Genomic DNA, 16,920 nt, shown 5'->3' on the forward strand with positions numbered 1-16,920 from the left:
CTTTGACAAGGCTATGCCTATGGGCTGTTCAATAGCTTGTGCAGCTTTTGAAACGTTTAGCACCTTTTTGGAGTGGGCCTTGAAGTCTAAAACTGGCCTGGGCGGAGTCACTCATTATCTGGATGATTTTTTACTGGCTTCTGAGGACAACACCGGCGACTGCTTGGTGCTGTTACAAGCCTTCGCCGACCTCACGCGAGAATTGGGGGTCCCGCTGGCCGCCGACAAGACGGAGGGTCCTTCGACCCGGCTCACTTATCTAGGTATCCTTTTGGATACGGTTGAGCAAACTTCTAGCCTCCCTGTGGACAAGCTGGAAGCTTTGAGGAAGCTTATAGAGGATATGCTTCCGTTGAAAAAAGTGTCCCTCAGGCAACTTCAGTCGCTTTTGGGACACCTGAATTTCGCATGCAGGGTAGTGGCTCCTGGGCGCCCCTTCTGTTCACGCCTTGCACGCCTCACCGCGGGGTTGAGGTTCCCGCATCATCGGGTTCGCCTTTCCAGGGAGGTGAAGACCGACCTTCGCATCTGGTTGGAATTCTTGGAGGAATTCAATGGGGTTTCATTGTGGCAAGACACCTTGAACTTGCATAATGACTTCCAGGTGCACTCAGATGCCGCTGGTTCTCTAGGGTTCGGCCTTTTCTGGAAGGGTCGTTGGTGTGCTCAACGCTGGCCGCCTGGGTGGCAGGGTAGGGAGATCACGCGTGACCTAACTTTTCTCGAGTTTTTTCCAATTGCAGTGGCAGTGCATTTATGGGTCGAGGAGTTCAGGAATCGTCGTGTCTGCTTCTGGACAGATAACCAGGCGGTGGTGAATGTCCTAGCCAAATTGTCATCGCGCTCCCCCAGGGTCTCGGCCCTGTTGCGGGACTTCGTGCTGCATTGTTTGCGTTATAATATAGTTTTCTCGGCACGATTTATCCCAGGGGTGTCTAACGATATTGCTGATGCTCTGTCCCGTTTTCAGATGGAGCGGTTCAGGTTCCTGGTTCCAGAGGCGCGGATACGTCCGGAGTATTTCCCGGATCATCTCTGGAACCTTGGCAGCAATTAGTTTTTCAGGGAGTAGCGGCATCGGTTTCCCCTTCTACTCTGCGATCGTATGGGAAAGCCTGGGCTGATTTTTTGGCATTTGCCAGCCTATCAGACAGAGTGGCGTCTGGGGTACCTCCCACCTCTTCACAGGTGTTGCAGTACTTGGCGCACTTGTTTCAACTGGGACGTGCAGCCAGGACGCTTAGGATGCAAGCGGCTGCCATAGCCTTTTTCTGTAAAACATACTTTGATAAAGACCCTTGTTCAAAGTTCATCGTCCGCAGGGCGCTTGAGGGATGGGGTAGACTTTGCCCCTCCAGGCCGGTAAATCGGCACCCCATCTCCTTTGACTTGCTGAGCAGGTTACGCAAGAAGCTCAGGGTGGTTTGTTGGTCTGGGTATGAGGCTCGCCTGTTCTCGGCCGCCTTTTCTGTCGCATTCTTTGGCGCATTAAGGGTGGGCGAGTTAGTAGTGGAAGACCACAGGGATGGTCGTTCTAGGGGCCTGCTGCTCCAGGACATTCAGCTGTCCCCTGCTGAATTGAGAATCACGATTAGGCACTCTAAGACGGATCAAGGGGGCAGGGGTGCCCTGATCCGACTCCCTGCTACAGGGGAGGCGGGTCCTTGCCCAGTCAGGGATGTCAGCAAATACCTGGAGTGGAGAGCGCAGGGGGATGGCGCTCTGTTTCGCCATGAAAATGGGTTGCCGTTATCCAGACACCAATTTGCGGGAGTATTGCGCAAAGCAATTGCGGCCTGTGGGGGCACGGCTAGCAATTTCGCCCCCCATTCCTTCAGAATAGGGGCTGCCACGACGGCGGCTCACTGGGGCTTGTCAGCGGCCAGAATTAAGGATTTGGGCCGTTGGAAATCCAATGCGTTTAAAGGATATGTGCGTTAATGGTGGTGTCTGATGTTGTTTCTTTTATTCATTTATCCCAGGTTCTGATACTGTGCGCATATGGATGGTGGGGCACAGCATCATCCATTGGGCTGGTGTTGCAGCACGGCAGTCCGGATTGGGTCCAGGGCTCGGTCTTCCTCCGTACGTTCGATTGTCCTGGCTATCCAGACGGGGAATGCGCTGGGCAGAGTTTCTGCCACGGATTCGGAGCCAGCTGCTATTGGAAGAGCCGCCGGCTGCTATCGTGGTGCAGCTGGGGGAGAACGACCTGGTGTCAACGGACTGTTTCTCTTTACGTGCTGCAATTCTGGGGGACTTGGAGACACTGCGGGCAATGGTGCCCGCAGCAAAACTGTTTTGGTCCAAGCTCTTGCATCGACGCGCTTGGACGGGTAGTCGTTCCCCTGCAGCCATCGAAAGGGCCAGGAAGCGCATTAATGCTGCGGTTTCCAGAAGGATTGTGGAGTTAGGTGGAGAGGTGATTTTTCACCCTGACATCACCTTTCAAGCGGCGGCCCTTTTTAGGGCTGATGGAGTGCATCTGTCGGCTTCTGGGAATGAGGTTTGGATAGGTGCGGTGGTGGCCAAGCTGAGGTCTTGGCTGGGGCTGTGAGTGGTTGGCGGGGAGCTGAGGGCTCCATGGCGGTTAGGCATTGGTTAAATGGTGCTTGGAGGGGTAAGTGCCTACCCCTCCAAATGAGGCGAATGGGAATTCCGTTAAAGGAAATCCAGGGGCTTGACATTCTTTCGTCCTTGTCCCCGGAGTCGGACTTGGGCCGGTCAAGACCCCACCGGAACATGAGGGTGAGAGGTGTTAGTCTGATCACCCAGCTTCATTCTCACCCAATACTTGTTTCCCGCGCTGGCTTCCGTCGGAGTCCGGAAGACCAGCACTGTCCCTGAGGGCAAGGACAGATAGTCTTAACCAATGCCTAAGCAACCACTCACGTTTTGTATTTGAATAAAGTTGTGGCCAAAATTATGCCAAAAACCTTAAACAAAATTGATGTGTGAAGTGTGAGTTTTTTGGGGGGTGGCCTGTGGGACTCAACACGCAATACACAAATATGAATTCAAGACTAGAGTACAAAGTGACTTAAAAACCAATTTAAAAATAGTGAGAGCACCCTAAGGAGCAACTCCATTAATCACTTCCCTTCTCATCTTGGCAGTAACTAAAGCAAAAGAGGCAATAGCTTTCATAATGACAAGATTCTTATCACACAACAGATAAGCAATTTGCAATGTAATAGGCATAGAAGACACATTATCCAAAATGGGTGTCAGACACTTGTTCCCAATGTCATCATAAAAGGGACAATAAAAAGGTAGGTGGGAGAGGCCATCAATTGCAAACACAAAAGCAGAGCTGGAAACTATTGTAGAAAAGTGTAAAACTTTGGTAGGCAATTCTTGCAGCGTTGGTACAGTACGAGCTAATCTAAGTGAGCAATGAGTTCAGTCATTTAGAAAATTATTTAATCTATGTAAATCACAATAAAGCCAATCATTTCTCTGTCCTTCCAAAACTAAATTGATTCTCAGTGTTGTGTAGCACAATTCCATGCACAATTAAACAGAAGTTAAGTCCCATATAGTGACTTTAGGATTTTAGTGAATGTATAGTGAAGGAAGAGGATAGTCTAACCACTGTAGTTTTTGTGTTGGTAACTTCAAGGCTGGATTACAGCAGTGTGTTCTATGTGGGACAAGTATCAGTGCCTGCCTATTTTGCTCCTTAGGTCTGGCTAACTTCTTGCACCCTCTCTCTCTCTCTCTCTCTCTCTCTTAACTTCAATTTCCAAAAACAGATGTCTTGAGGAAAAAAATGGAATAGTACAAAATTTGAAACTGCTAAATTTATTTTAAATTGCAAAAATAAGCATTACAACAATCTTTTATTATCTTCCTCAAATACAAAAGAAAACATTTTCGCACACAAATCAGTTTGAATAATCTTGCGAGCTGTGATGTTAAAATTTAAGTCTCTTAGAAGTTTCAATTTCAGACACATCAAAATCTCACTATGTGTGCCTTTTACCCTGCAAATTTTGGCCATGCTGGCCAGGACTGATGGGAGTTGGAGTCCAACAACATTTGGCAACCCAAAGCTAGGAATGGCTGTTCTAGACAACTAACAGTATCCTCAGTTAAAGACTGATGGGCATAGCAACAATTTACTAGACAGGAAGGAAGAGAGAGAGAGAGAGAGAGAGAGAGAGAGAGAGAGAGAGAGACTGGCCATTGGTTGGCCCCATGGTGAAATTTAGGGCACTTTTAAAATTGGATGCAATAATGTCAATCTGGCCCAGCCTTCTTTCTATCTATCTATCTATCTATCTATCTATCTATCTATGGTATTTATATACCATTTTTTCAGGTAGACCTCACAAGGCAGTTCACATAAGACCATTACAATAATAAGCATTTAAAACAAAACAAACAAAAACAAAACCCTGTACAATAAAAGGGAAAACAACTGATTGATTAAAATAAATTATAATTGCATCTTCTTTCCCTTCCTTCATGTAGAGGATTGTCCTTCAGAATCCCCAGGGGTTGGGGAGGAAAGGACCACCTTTGGGTTCTGGATGGTGGCAGTTCACCAGACTTTTTCTTTCTGCTCTCTTCTCAGGGCAACCAGGTGTAATACAAGTTGTCTTCATTATGAAGGACATAAAAGTTCAAACAAATTTCCAAAAAAGAGGTCCAAGCACACACGAACTAGCTAAGATAGGGTTTGTTTGTTTTTTAAAAGTAAAAAGACCCCTGACCATTAGGTCCAGTCGTGACCGACTCTGGGGTTGTGGCGCTCATCTCATTTTATTGGCTGAGGGAGCCGGCAAACAGCTTCCGGGTCATGTGGCCAGCATGACTAAGCTGCTTCTGGCAAACCAGAGCAGCGCACGGAAACACCGTTTACCTTCCCGCCGGAGCAGTACCTATTTAACTACTTGCACTTTGACGTGCTTTCGAACTGCTAGGTTGGCAGAAGCAGGGACCGAGCAATGGGAGCTCACCCCGTCACGGGGATTCGAACTGCCAACCTTCTGATTGGCAAGTCCTAGGCTCTGTGGTTTAACCCACAGCACCACCCATGTCCCTTGTTTGTTTGTTTTTAGTTTGCTTTAAAAGATAGGGTAATAATGCCTATTTTTCTGTCTGCCTTTCTCTCTAAAAAAAAGCCAAGTCTATAAACAAAAAGTTCATAATCTGAGTTTAATAGATTTTGCTTCCTCGGGCAATGCAGCTATGAAAGTGTTTAAAATGGTCTTTTCCTCTGTGTGATCAATAAAGCTTTCCCAGAAAGATTGGCTCAGTTGCAATGGCTTCTTTAACAGTTCCACAGGGCTCTAGAAAACCAAATGAGTATTTCATCATAGTTTACACCTAACTAAAAAACAGACAATGGTGAAGTTATAAAAAATATTATCAAAAACTTTGGGTGGGAGACACCGTTCATAAAAAAACTTAGTCAGGTTGACTTTCTAGAACTCTGTTGACTGTAATAAAACATGTGAGGGTGGCAGATTTGAAAAATATAATAGTAGTTTAGGAGACATGTGTCAGTTTCTTCAAACTATAATTTTGGAGAACCAGCAGGCTATGGACACAATTGACTCTCGTTATGTCATAACATTAAATATTTCACAAGTCTTAGCAATATTGTGCTATTCCTCTCTTCAGGTGAATATGTGAAGGTTTAACCAGGGAGTACACATGTGAACCTTCCCAGCAAAATTAAATGTGTGTAAAGTTGGAAAACTGGATTATGCTTAATAACACTGGATGCATTTCAGGGTGGACTGACTGCTCTCAGGAGATTCCAGCAATCCAGTTTAGTCCAGAATGAGAGAAATTGCTCCAGAACGGGGTTAGGAAGGCCTGCAGAATTTGTTAATTTACAGGTCTGCTTTTAACTATTTGCAGGCATATCCTGGGATCAAAGTATTAATTAGCCCTCCTTTTTCAGACCATGGAAGGAAGTGATTTGCTTTAGGAAAGCTTAAGTGCTGTTCTGACAGAATCTTAAAAGCGAAGGCATATTGGGTTGCACCAGACTGTTTTAATCCCCATTTCCCCCCGCTTTTTGCACAGCCCGATATTTCTGGTGACCCGGAAGTGTCTGCGGACAGCGCTGGCTCCCGGCCTCTAGAGTGAGATGAGCTCACAACCCTAGAGTCTGTCAAGACTGGCCCGTAGGGGCAGGGGTACCTTTACCTTTACCTTTATATTTCTGGTGTGTTAGTGAATTCCTCCAACAAAATAGTGACTATCTAGAGGCAGCCACAGTTGAAGGATGGAAAGTGGGCATGCAGGAAAAGGTGTTCGTAATGACAGACGCTTTGCAGAATTATTTGTGAAGAATATATGGATAGTTCCTTCCATAGCTATTTTCAGATGCAAGGACAGGGCGTTATCATAATTTCAAGCTCCCAGTTGGGTTCTAGAATTCTTAAGAATCTGTTTATACCATAATTAATTGGGAAACATCTAAGCTTGAGGCTCAAAGTGGACAAAGTACAGTATATCACTGTGACAACACATGAAAAAGAGCAGAAAAGCACCTTTTAAACTTCAGCATCTTGTCATTACTTTCTCCTGCCAAAGACCAAATTGTGTGTAAATTTTTTTGAAGGGTCTTCTTTTTCCTTTTTAGAATTAACTTTTCCTCAACTATGGTTATTATACTAAGTTTAACCTAGAGGCGGGGTGGGAACCGAAGAGAAAATTTATTAGCTTATTTCCCTTATTCTGCTGTGCTGGTTATGCCTGTAAGAAGGCTGACTTCAACATTTTTAAAATTAAAAGAAAGAAGATCTCCACAGTATCAAAACTGGCTAATGCGTTAATCTAACATTTGACTTTTCATACATATCCAGCATTTAGTCATCAGGAACGACAGCAAGGGCAACAAAAAACCTCCAGCTTTCATTTTCTCTAAGCAATCTTGTTTCTGCTAGGAGAAACAATAAATAATACTAAAAGCCTGAGGGTTGGATCCTGGAAAGTCCTAAGTGACTTCAGCTCCCAGTGAAATCAATTAGGTTCTAAGGTTCATTCAAGCAAATTCTTTGAGTTCACAAAGTACTTGCCGGCAAAGGGGAAGTGCCAAGGGAGACGCCATCAGGAGCTGCCACAGCTACAGAAAAAACAATGTTAAGTGGACTTGCACTTTCCTTTCTGGAAGTCTTGGTGGGGGGATTTTATTTCAAGATGTGGCTCTGAACCGGCGTGTCATATTCAAACAGCTTTTCTCTTTCCAATATCCCCCCTTGGTCAGGTTGCCTTGAGCCAATTGAAATCCAATTCTGAATCTGCCTTTCTGCACAAAGCAGTTTACAAAGGACCAACAGCAAACTGACAACAAAACACTTGATTAAAAGCAACTAAAACACAGATAAAAGAAGTGGGAGCAGATGAACTATAAGAGCACAAACACAGCTGTTTTCTCTTCAAGCAGCTGGTAAGAAAAGAGGCATCACTTGGTGCCTGAAACAAACAAATAAGTGTACCAAGACAATATGTCTGGGGAAGGCCTGTCAAAGTCGGGGTGCCACAGCCATGAAGGCCCTGTCACCATTTACTACCCACCTAGCTTCTGAAGGTAGAGGCATCTGCAACAAAGTCTCTGTTGTTGATCTCATTTGTAACTCTCCCTTTTCCAATACTTCGTGCCTTGTACACAGCTTGAAGCTACATGTAGATATCAACACCTAAGCCCTGTTGGTAACTAAAGGGATGGCTTCTACTTCTTACCTGACACATGGGGACCACTTTAAATTGAACCTACTTGGAGTAATCCAGTCATATGGCTCACTGCTCATATCACCTGATGTGATTAACATTTCTTTTTAAACTTTGTAGGGTGTGAAAATTTTAGGATCATACAAAGCTCCCTTATACTGAGCCACACCATTAGTCTATCTTGTCCAGGATTTTCTACACTAGTTGCCAGGATTGTCTCTAGCCCTTCCTGAAGGTGCCAGGGATTGAACCTGGGAAATTTTGCATGTAAGACATGTGCTTTACCGCTGAGCACCGATAAAAGCACACTCTGGAAAAGGGCAAAGGAATTCAGTATGTTTAATTTAGAGAAAGCTGTAGTCATACACATGCTTTTTGCACTAAGTTGTTATACAAGCTCCTAAGCAGTTAAACGACATTTTAATGTGATGTGTCAAACAAGGTCACACTGTTTGTCTGTAGATTGAAAAAGAAGTTTTACACCAGAAATTAGGGTACCCATCATACAGTTCAGCAGAAAGTCCCGTGCCCTTTTGGTATTAATGAAAAAGTAGGAATATACTAATGCACATTTAGAAAGTCATCCTTTTAAAATAATTTAGAACATAGATTGAGCTTGTTGGATCAGGCCAATGACCCACCTAATCCTGGATTCTGTTCCCACAGTGGCCAACCAGATGCCCACAAGCACGACATGACTAGTATTCTGAGCCATGATGCCTCTGACAGTGGAGGCAGAACATAGCCATCGTGGCTAGCAGCTGATGATAGCTTTGTCCTCCATGAGTTGGTCTAATCCTGAAGCCATCTGAGTTGGTGGCCATCACTGCCTCCTTTGGGAAATGCATTCCATAGCACTGGAATATTTTGAAATTTTGAAATGGTTGCAATAGGATTGCACTGTTAAGCTGTACTATTTGTAAAGTAGCCCAAGCAGCTTAATATTTTTCAGGTTCATCCATTCAGGATTAGCAAAAAATGAGACAAATCCCTAAGTTGCATTAAAAAGTGCTGAAGGTGTAGAAATATATATTTGGATTTCTCCTCAGCTTTTGTAATGAAGGCGAGGGGAACTAGGGCATCTAACATTTTCTATGGAACTGCCATGGGAGTATGGTGCGTTGCTTAACAGACTGTAGCCATGGGATTCAAGCAAACATTTCCATTTGTCAGTGGACATGCATGTTTTCTGCAAGAGAACTAAATTCTCCTCCTGACTCCTGCTCTCCCTATGAATGAAAACACCAATGAATGCAAATTAATTCTGTCCTTTAGCCAACAAGTGCAATTTTTTTTGGAGATGTTTCTATTCAACTGCCTATACTGCATAAGGATCAAACTAGGCACAACTTTAGCCTAGGACATTTCTCATAGGATTGCACTGTTAGGCTGTTTACATAAGGCAGCAACAGGGTTTCTGAACTAGATCATGGTATATGGTGGTTAGCACTTTTCCTTCACATTGTTTTCATTTTTAATACGATGACACATTGTACCTTTGCATGCTGGGTGGCTGTGAGTGCAGGGTGTAAGTTTGACTGCTCTCCCTTGAGCCATTGCCCCAATACAAGCTGCATCCCTTTCCACTACTTTTTAGTTTTTTTAACAAATGAAGAGACATTACCAGTGGCAAGCACATGATTCAAAAACATGCTTAAAGCCATGCATTGTTTAATTCTAACTTATTTGTAGCAATTTTGTCCTTTTTTTAATAGACAAAGAATGAATGGTCATTGTTCCATACTAATTTTTGCTTCCCTTATCATGCGAAGAAGAGAGTAAGAATGGAATCTCAAAATAAAATTATGCTGTAATAAAAGATTCCCTCAGTACTTCTCTGAGGAAAATATTGATTCTTCTGTATAATTGTTCCATTATCAAAGAGCGCAATGCCATTAAATTCCTTCAGCATTCCATTAAACTAATGCTTGTTTCTTTTTTAATTATTAGAGGGCCAGTAACAGACTGTGGCCTAATCACTCAGGTGTTCTTTTCCTTTCCTTTTTTTAAGTCTTTAAAGCCACAATAGGAGACAGAGAATTTGTAGAGCTCTTAACCACAGGGGCTTAAAAAATGAAGCTGACTCAGCTGGTTTTACATACAGACCTTTTCTTGCAGGAAAGAGAGAGAATGTCTGGGACAGTGGAAATTAAAAAACAGCACTGAAACGACATTTTTGAAGTGGGATTCAAAGTTTCAAATACTAAATATGTCATTCCTTCTCCTTCCTCTCTGTCTTTGTGTCACTGATATAAAATAAGTGTGAAATAGATACAATTCCATGTCACTAGCAGAGGATGAAAGCTTAATTGTAAGTTACTCACATAGCTTGTTGTGCTTTGGTAATGCTAAAGTGACCCCTCACTGAGAGCTGCTTTTTTAATAAATTATTTCATACAAACAATTATTTATTTAAAATATGTTCTGTTTAGGGCTTTGGCTTTAATCAAAGTGCTTTATTACAATGATTTGAATGCCCACAAAGAGATCAATTTTCTCAGAATTTCCTGCCCTCCTTTTATAAAAACATGACTTTGGAGAACACTTTAAAATTGACATATTTTTTATTGCCTTAGTAGCTAAATGGTAATTAAAATTCGTAGATCTTGTCAACATAGAGAGAGGTTTGGCATACGTTTTTTAAGAAAATGTGTTGTTGTTGTTGTTTAAATGGGCAATTTCATGTTTCAACAATATTCTGGGCTTCTTAATAAAAAGATTTCCTTGAGAGTACTTTTTTTTATAAGCCCCACTGAAGAAAGAGAGAATATTCTGCTTCAACAATTGAATTAGCTGGGGGTGGGGGAATCTCCAGAATAAGCTACAGGCAAAATGAAATTATTTGCTATAGCAGAGTTTCATGCAAATTGATTTATTATTGAGATTTGGGCTTGATTAGATTTCCTCCTGTTCAACGCAGACGGCAGTGTTTGAGAACATGAGACACCCTTATATTAGAGATCCATGCACTAAAGTAATTCTCTTTGTGTCATGAGTTGTTTCTTTTGCAGGAATGTGAGGTTGTTGGGTGGGTGGGGGTTAACTCATTGGGAGGATTTTCTATTTATTTTGTCTACTGAAAATCTTTAGGGATGCAAAATTCATCAGATCTTGAATGCCAATAAGACTGTGGTCAGAATGAGATGTTCCAGTAGGCATGTAGCTGAAAAAGGCTAATTCATCCTAATTCATCTTATGAGGCTGTCCACACTTTTCTCTTTTAAAATGCTCCAGTCCTGTACATCACTGCAGGAGCCAGCTTCTCATTTTGTCCTACTATAGCCACACTCTTTCCCCTTTTCTCATCCCTATCCCCATTCCTCTGTTGTTGTTGTTTTGTTGTTTAGTTGTTTAGTCGTGTCCAACTCTTTGTGACCCCATGGACCAGAGCATGCCAGGCACTCCTGCCTTCCACTGCCTCCTGCAGTTTGGGCAGACTCATGTTGGTGGCTTTGAGAACACTATCCAACCATCTTGTCCTCTGTCGTCCCCTTCTCCTTGTGCCCTCAATCTTTCCCAACTTCATGGTCTTTTCCAGGGAGTCTTCTCTTCTCATGAGGTGATCAAAGTATTGGAGCCTCAGCTTCAGGATCTGTCTTCCCAGTGAGCATTCAGGGCTGATTTCCTTAAGAATGGATAGCTTTGCTCTTATCCATGGAACTCTCAAGAGTCTCCTCCAGCATCAAAATTCAAAAGCAACAATTATTTGGTGATCAGCCTTCTTTATGGTCCAGCTCTCACTTCCATACATCACTACTGGGAAAACTATAGCTTTAACTATATGGACCTTTGTCGGCAAGATGATGTCTGTACTTTTTAAGATGCTGTCTAGGTTTGTCATTGCTTTTCTCCCAAGAAGCAGGCGTCTTTTAATTTCATTCCTCTGATCTGTGGTTATTATTTTGCTACTGTGGACTAGCCAGGATAACCACATATTTATATTTATTTTATTTAAAAATATTTCTGAACTGCTCAGTATTTAAAAATCTCTATATGGTATACAAAATACAACATAAAAATGAAGACAGCATAATAAAAATAGAGGTACAATATAATAAAAACAAAAACCGGTAAAACAATTTTATAGAAACAGATGGAAACAGGAATTTAGTAATAGCAATCTAATGTCTCAGGGTAATCTAGAACAAAAAGATATGCATTTACCTAATAGAAGCCCCAGTCAGTGTATTTCTACAAGGACATATGCTCTGTTTTTAATTCATAAATGGAAGGTGTTATGCCTATGGGCGTGGTTGCTCGAGAGCGAACAGGCAAGATCCCCATTGGTCTTTTCAAAGGCTTTATTATCGGCGCAAAAACATTTACAGTGCAGAACGTCTCAATTCTATGTCTTGCTCAGTCACTAACAGAATCTGAGTGAGCGGTCCTTAAACTTTCCCCAGCAGAGTAGTCTCTGGACCCCCATCCGACGACGCCCCTCTCTGCACGTAAACCTACTGTGCAGAGAGGGCGTGGGTAAGGGGGGAACCTGCCTCCCTCCCGCTTTGCTCATGCACTGTGTTTTAGCTGTCTCTTGCATCCTCCGAGCCCTGCATCTCTTCCCCACTAGAGGTGGGGCTTCCCTCCTCCGTGGAGGAAGTGCTGCTTCTCATGATCTTTGGAGGGTCCCTGTAACCCAACTGCCCTTCCACCTCTCACCTCTGAGCTGATGGCAGTTCCCTGACAGGAGGGTTGTAACAAAAACAGTCCCTGTTTGAACCACAATGTTGCCAAGTGGAAGGGTAAAGTGAGTTCCTGTCAAAGTTTCTAAATCTAGCTGCATTGAGAATCTACTTGTCTACTTTTCTGGGACATACAGTTAAACGCTTCATAATGCTGCCTTGGACAGCACTTTGACTGAGTACCATCATCTCTATCTCATTGTGGGTTTCTATTTTTGTTTTTTGCTAATTACCCAAATAAGAATGATAGTATTGATGTTAATCGGCAAATTCTAAATCACCCCTCCTCCAGTTAAGCAAGATATTGGTAACAAGGCCTGCTTTCAATCTCAACACTTTTCTTTTGAGGGCTCTGAAGTTAATATTAGGTGACTGTGTCTCTGTGCTGAGTGGTACATCGTGTATGATATATTGAGAATTGATCATACTGAAGATTGCCCACTTAGTTAGCAATTGTACAGCGACCTAGTTTCCCAAGTTCACTAGCTGAGCAAAGTGTCTTGATGATTGCATCATGCATTTTTCTTGCTTTATGCACATTGATTTTCAGTCTGCAAACATTTGGGCATCCTAATCTATTTTCCAAGGGTAAATCCTTTAGGAACTTCATTGTCCTCTGTTGGGAGGACAAATAAGGGAACAAGGCACATTTCCTTGAAAATCCAGGAATCAGTGAGCAAAACTGTCAATTTATAACTCTACCAAAATTATGAATATATTTCTAAACGCAAGCCAAAAATGAAATAAAATCACTTAGAAGTCATCCCATGGTCAGGAAGTTTGATAAGTCTTTTACGTCCCTTATAATATTTATGCCCTCACCCATTCTTTGAGTGTTTTGACTAGGGTTTCTCATGCCTACTTCCATCTCTTGTGATCTCCAAGAACCTCTCTACTGCCTTCGAAGTAGGCTTATGTGGGCAATGCCAACATTATAGATGTTCAGATATCCTCCACACATAAACATCTGTGCATGGAGAGGCAGTGGGACTGTGCCCATTGCCTCATCTCAACATCATGCATCATGCTGCTACCACATTCAGCATATCCATATTTATTTGAAAGGGGAACCTATGTGCATAAGCTGTATGTGCAAAGGCTCTCTGTGAAATCATGTACCATTTTCAGATGATGTACTGAATATGCAGATGTCAGGGCAGAGTCAGCAAGGCACAAGATGTAAAGATGGGATTGGTGGTCCTGTTCCTTCTCCACGTGTTGGAGAGGGTCAGTTGAAAATCCCTATTATCTCCAGGATGAAGTGCTGAGAATCACTTTATGTTTAAAACAGATTTTTTACAGATGAAACTATATTTTAGAGAATTGCAATGGCATTGTATACATGTCCACTCAGACATGAGCAAGAAGGTAGCATACAGGAGGTCACCCATCCAGAGACTAACCAGACCCTGACCTGCTTAGCTTAAGCAAGTTGGTGGCTTCATGTGCCTTCAGACCATACCCTGAGACACATAAAATAGGTGGACAGCTACAGGAGATTTCACATGCGCAACATTTTCTACAATATTCAGATCATTATTGTTGATGGAAAATTGAGATTACCTAATGCCTTGGTTCTACTTTGCAAATTATTCAGCAAGTCCAAAAAAGTGGAACTTATCATATCCATTACCCAGCATCATTTTGATTATATTAAGCCACAGACAGACTTCAAGAGATTGGAGTTCCCAAAGCAAAGTGGCTGTTTTATTTTAAGAATAATTTGTTTTGCAAACTAGTTGGGTGAAATGAAGTGCCTTCATTTTCTCTTAAAGCAACAAAGTGCACATCAGCACATCCTATGGGATCAATGAGACATGGTCAGAGGCCAAAGCAATGCAGACATACAGTAGGCATAATTGGCCATCCCTGGGTACTAGCCTAGCTTGTTCCTCTATAGACTTGTTAAATTTTGTTTCATTAAACAATTAGTGAATATAATGATCAATAATATATGATAATGTGTATCCCATGAAATTACATACATAGGGAGCTAGGCCAGCACTAACATCTAAAATAATAATAATGTGCTTAGTTTTATTAGCTAATCTCTAGGGGTGCTGTGAATGAGCACATGGAGCTTTGGAAATTATTTTGCACTCCTGGAAATCACCAACTTAGTTGGATGCAGAGAAGCTATCTTCCAAAAAGGTCACAATTCTGGAGTTTTATTGCTTTTATCGTTTGGAATGCATTTATGACCTATTTAGTAGGATGCATTTGTGCCCAGCTACAGTGTTAACCACAGAATGGTGCTCACAGAGTTTGACTTTATTACTAGACATCCCAAGGAGGTTTTAGAGGGCAACACTTCCAGAACACAAGCTCAATGTTGTCTATGTGCTATGTATAGTGGCTGACCATGGAAGCATAGCATTGTAGACTTGGAAAGGACATTGAGGGTCACTTAGTCCAACCTTCTGTAATGTAGCTTTCTCAGTTAAAGCCTACATGACAGATGACCATTGAACCTCTGTTTATAAACCTCTGAGGAAGGAGAGCCCACCACCTTCTGAGGGAGTCCATTCCACTGTCAAACTGCTCTTACCATCAGAAAGTTCTTTGGTTTGGGTCCTAACCTCTGGACCAAGAGAAAACAAGCTTGCTCCATCTTCCATGTGACAACCCTTTAGATATTTGAAGATAGTTATCATATCTCCTCTCAGTCTCCTCTTATCCAGGCTAAACATATCCAGTTCCCTCAACTGTTTCTCATAAGGGTTGGTATCCAGACCCCTGATCATCTTGGTTGCTGTCCTCTGCACACACTCCAGTTTGTCAATATCTTCTTAAATTGTGGTGCCTAGAACTGGACACAGTACTCCAGGTGTGGTCTGAGCAAGGCAGAATAGAGAGGTACTATTACTTCCCTTGATCTGGACATTATACTTCTGTTGAGATATAACCCTTCCAGGGCTTTACTGGTTTTTGAGGAGTGCAAAAGCACAGGATTGTCCAGCACCTGCCAAGGCAAAATATAGCTAGTGACCAGTTTACAGCTTGGTGGGATGGAAGATGTGTAGTACATAACTGCTGTTGGTAACTGGAACTCAGGAAGCAATGCTACATTTTGGAAAGTGGCAGCTCACAAGATACAAGTAGCTTGCAGTGGTTGAAGGGCTCAGGGCAAGTGTCACTGGTAGTGGGACCTGTTAGAGCACTGGCGTCCTGTCAGCTGCCTAATGAAGCTGTGTTCTAACACCAGACCGACGTATTTTATGCTTCTATTTATTTAACAATGGACAGAAGTAAAACGAGTTGAAAGTATTACTTGTTTAGGATATTGACTTCCTGAGAGGTGTGGAAGATGAGAATGGAGATTTCAGTTAAGGTTTAATCAGTTTTAGCTGTCATTGTATCTTGCAGATGGTTGTATTGCTTTGCTAATATCCTTCAATATTAGAAACACATTAGTAATATAAATGCACCTCTAATTGCACCCGTTTATGTATTGCATCCATAACCATTCTCAAGCTTTAAATTAAATTGTGGCATGCTGCTCTTAATAGTTTATCCTAGGTGAAGCAATTTCCCCCAAAGTAAAGTATAATTTCAATTTCTGTTCAGTATCATTTACATATTCTAGCAAAGTCTTGATTCAGATTGTTCTTTTAGGGGTAGGGGCAATGGAAGCTTTCTTGAATAAAAAATTGTGGAGACAGTATGGTACAATGCATGTCTATTCAGAAGTCTCACTGATTTCAGTGTGTTACTTCCAAGTAAATACGTACAAGGTTTCAGCTCTAATTTTTTTCAACAGTAAACATTATTTGGTGGGAATTTGCATGTCATTTCCTTCAAAATATATTTGGTTCAGTATTAATAAATGTATTTTATTTTGCATATTTGCATTATTCATCACTAATCAGGGGATTTTATAATCCTCAGTGTAATCAATTACTATTTACAGAAGGGATCATTACATACTCTTAATTATGCTTAAAAATTTCATGCACTTAAATCCCCAATTTAAATGAATGTTTACCCGTGGAAGTCTGCTCCTATTAAGATAATGCTTAAACGACATATTTTTGTGCTGTCTCTAATCTTCCAGTTTGAAGCCATGCTGTCAGTTTCAGCAAGAAAGTTGATTTATAGTAGATGGGGCTGGAAAATGGCAAAATATTTAGAAGGAAGTGCTTTGCTGGCAAAGGTAATTTTCATTGTTCCTCCCAGTGACATAGGGATATTTCCACAGTATGTTTTTAAGGAACAGAAATGCTTTTCCAAATTAGCATCATGAATGCATAACATGATCTAGAGTGACCATTTCATGAACTGAAGAAGAAGAAGAAGAGTTTGGATTTGATATCCCGCCTTTCACTCCCTTTAAGGAGTCTCAAAGCGGCTAACAATCTCCTTTCCCTTCCTCCCCCACAACAAACACTCTGTGAGGTGAGTGGGGCTGAGAGACTTCAAAGAAGTGTGACTGGCCCAAGGTCACCCAGCAGCTGCATGTGGAGGAGCGGAGACGCGAACCTGGTTCCCCAGATTACGAGACTACCGATCTAAACCACTACACCACACTGGCTGTGAATAGAATAGA

Source organism: Podarcis muralis, chromosome 9, assembly GCF_964188315.1.
Source record: "Podarcis muralis chromosome 9, rPodMur119.hap1.1, whole genome shotgun sequence".
In the NCBI taxonomy this organism is placed as follows: domain Eukaryota; kingdom Metazoa; phylum Chordata; class Lepidosauria; order Squamata; family Lacertidae; genus Podarcis; species Podarcis muralis.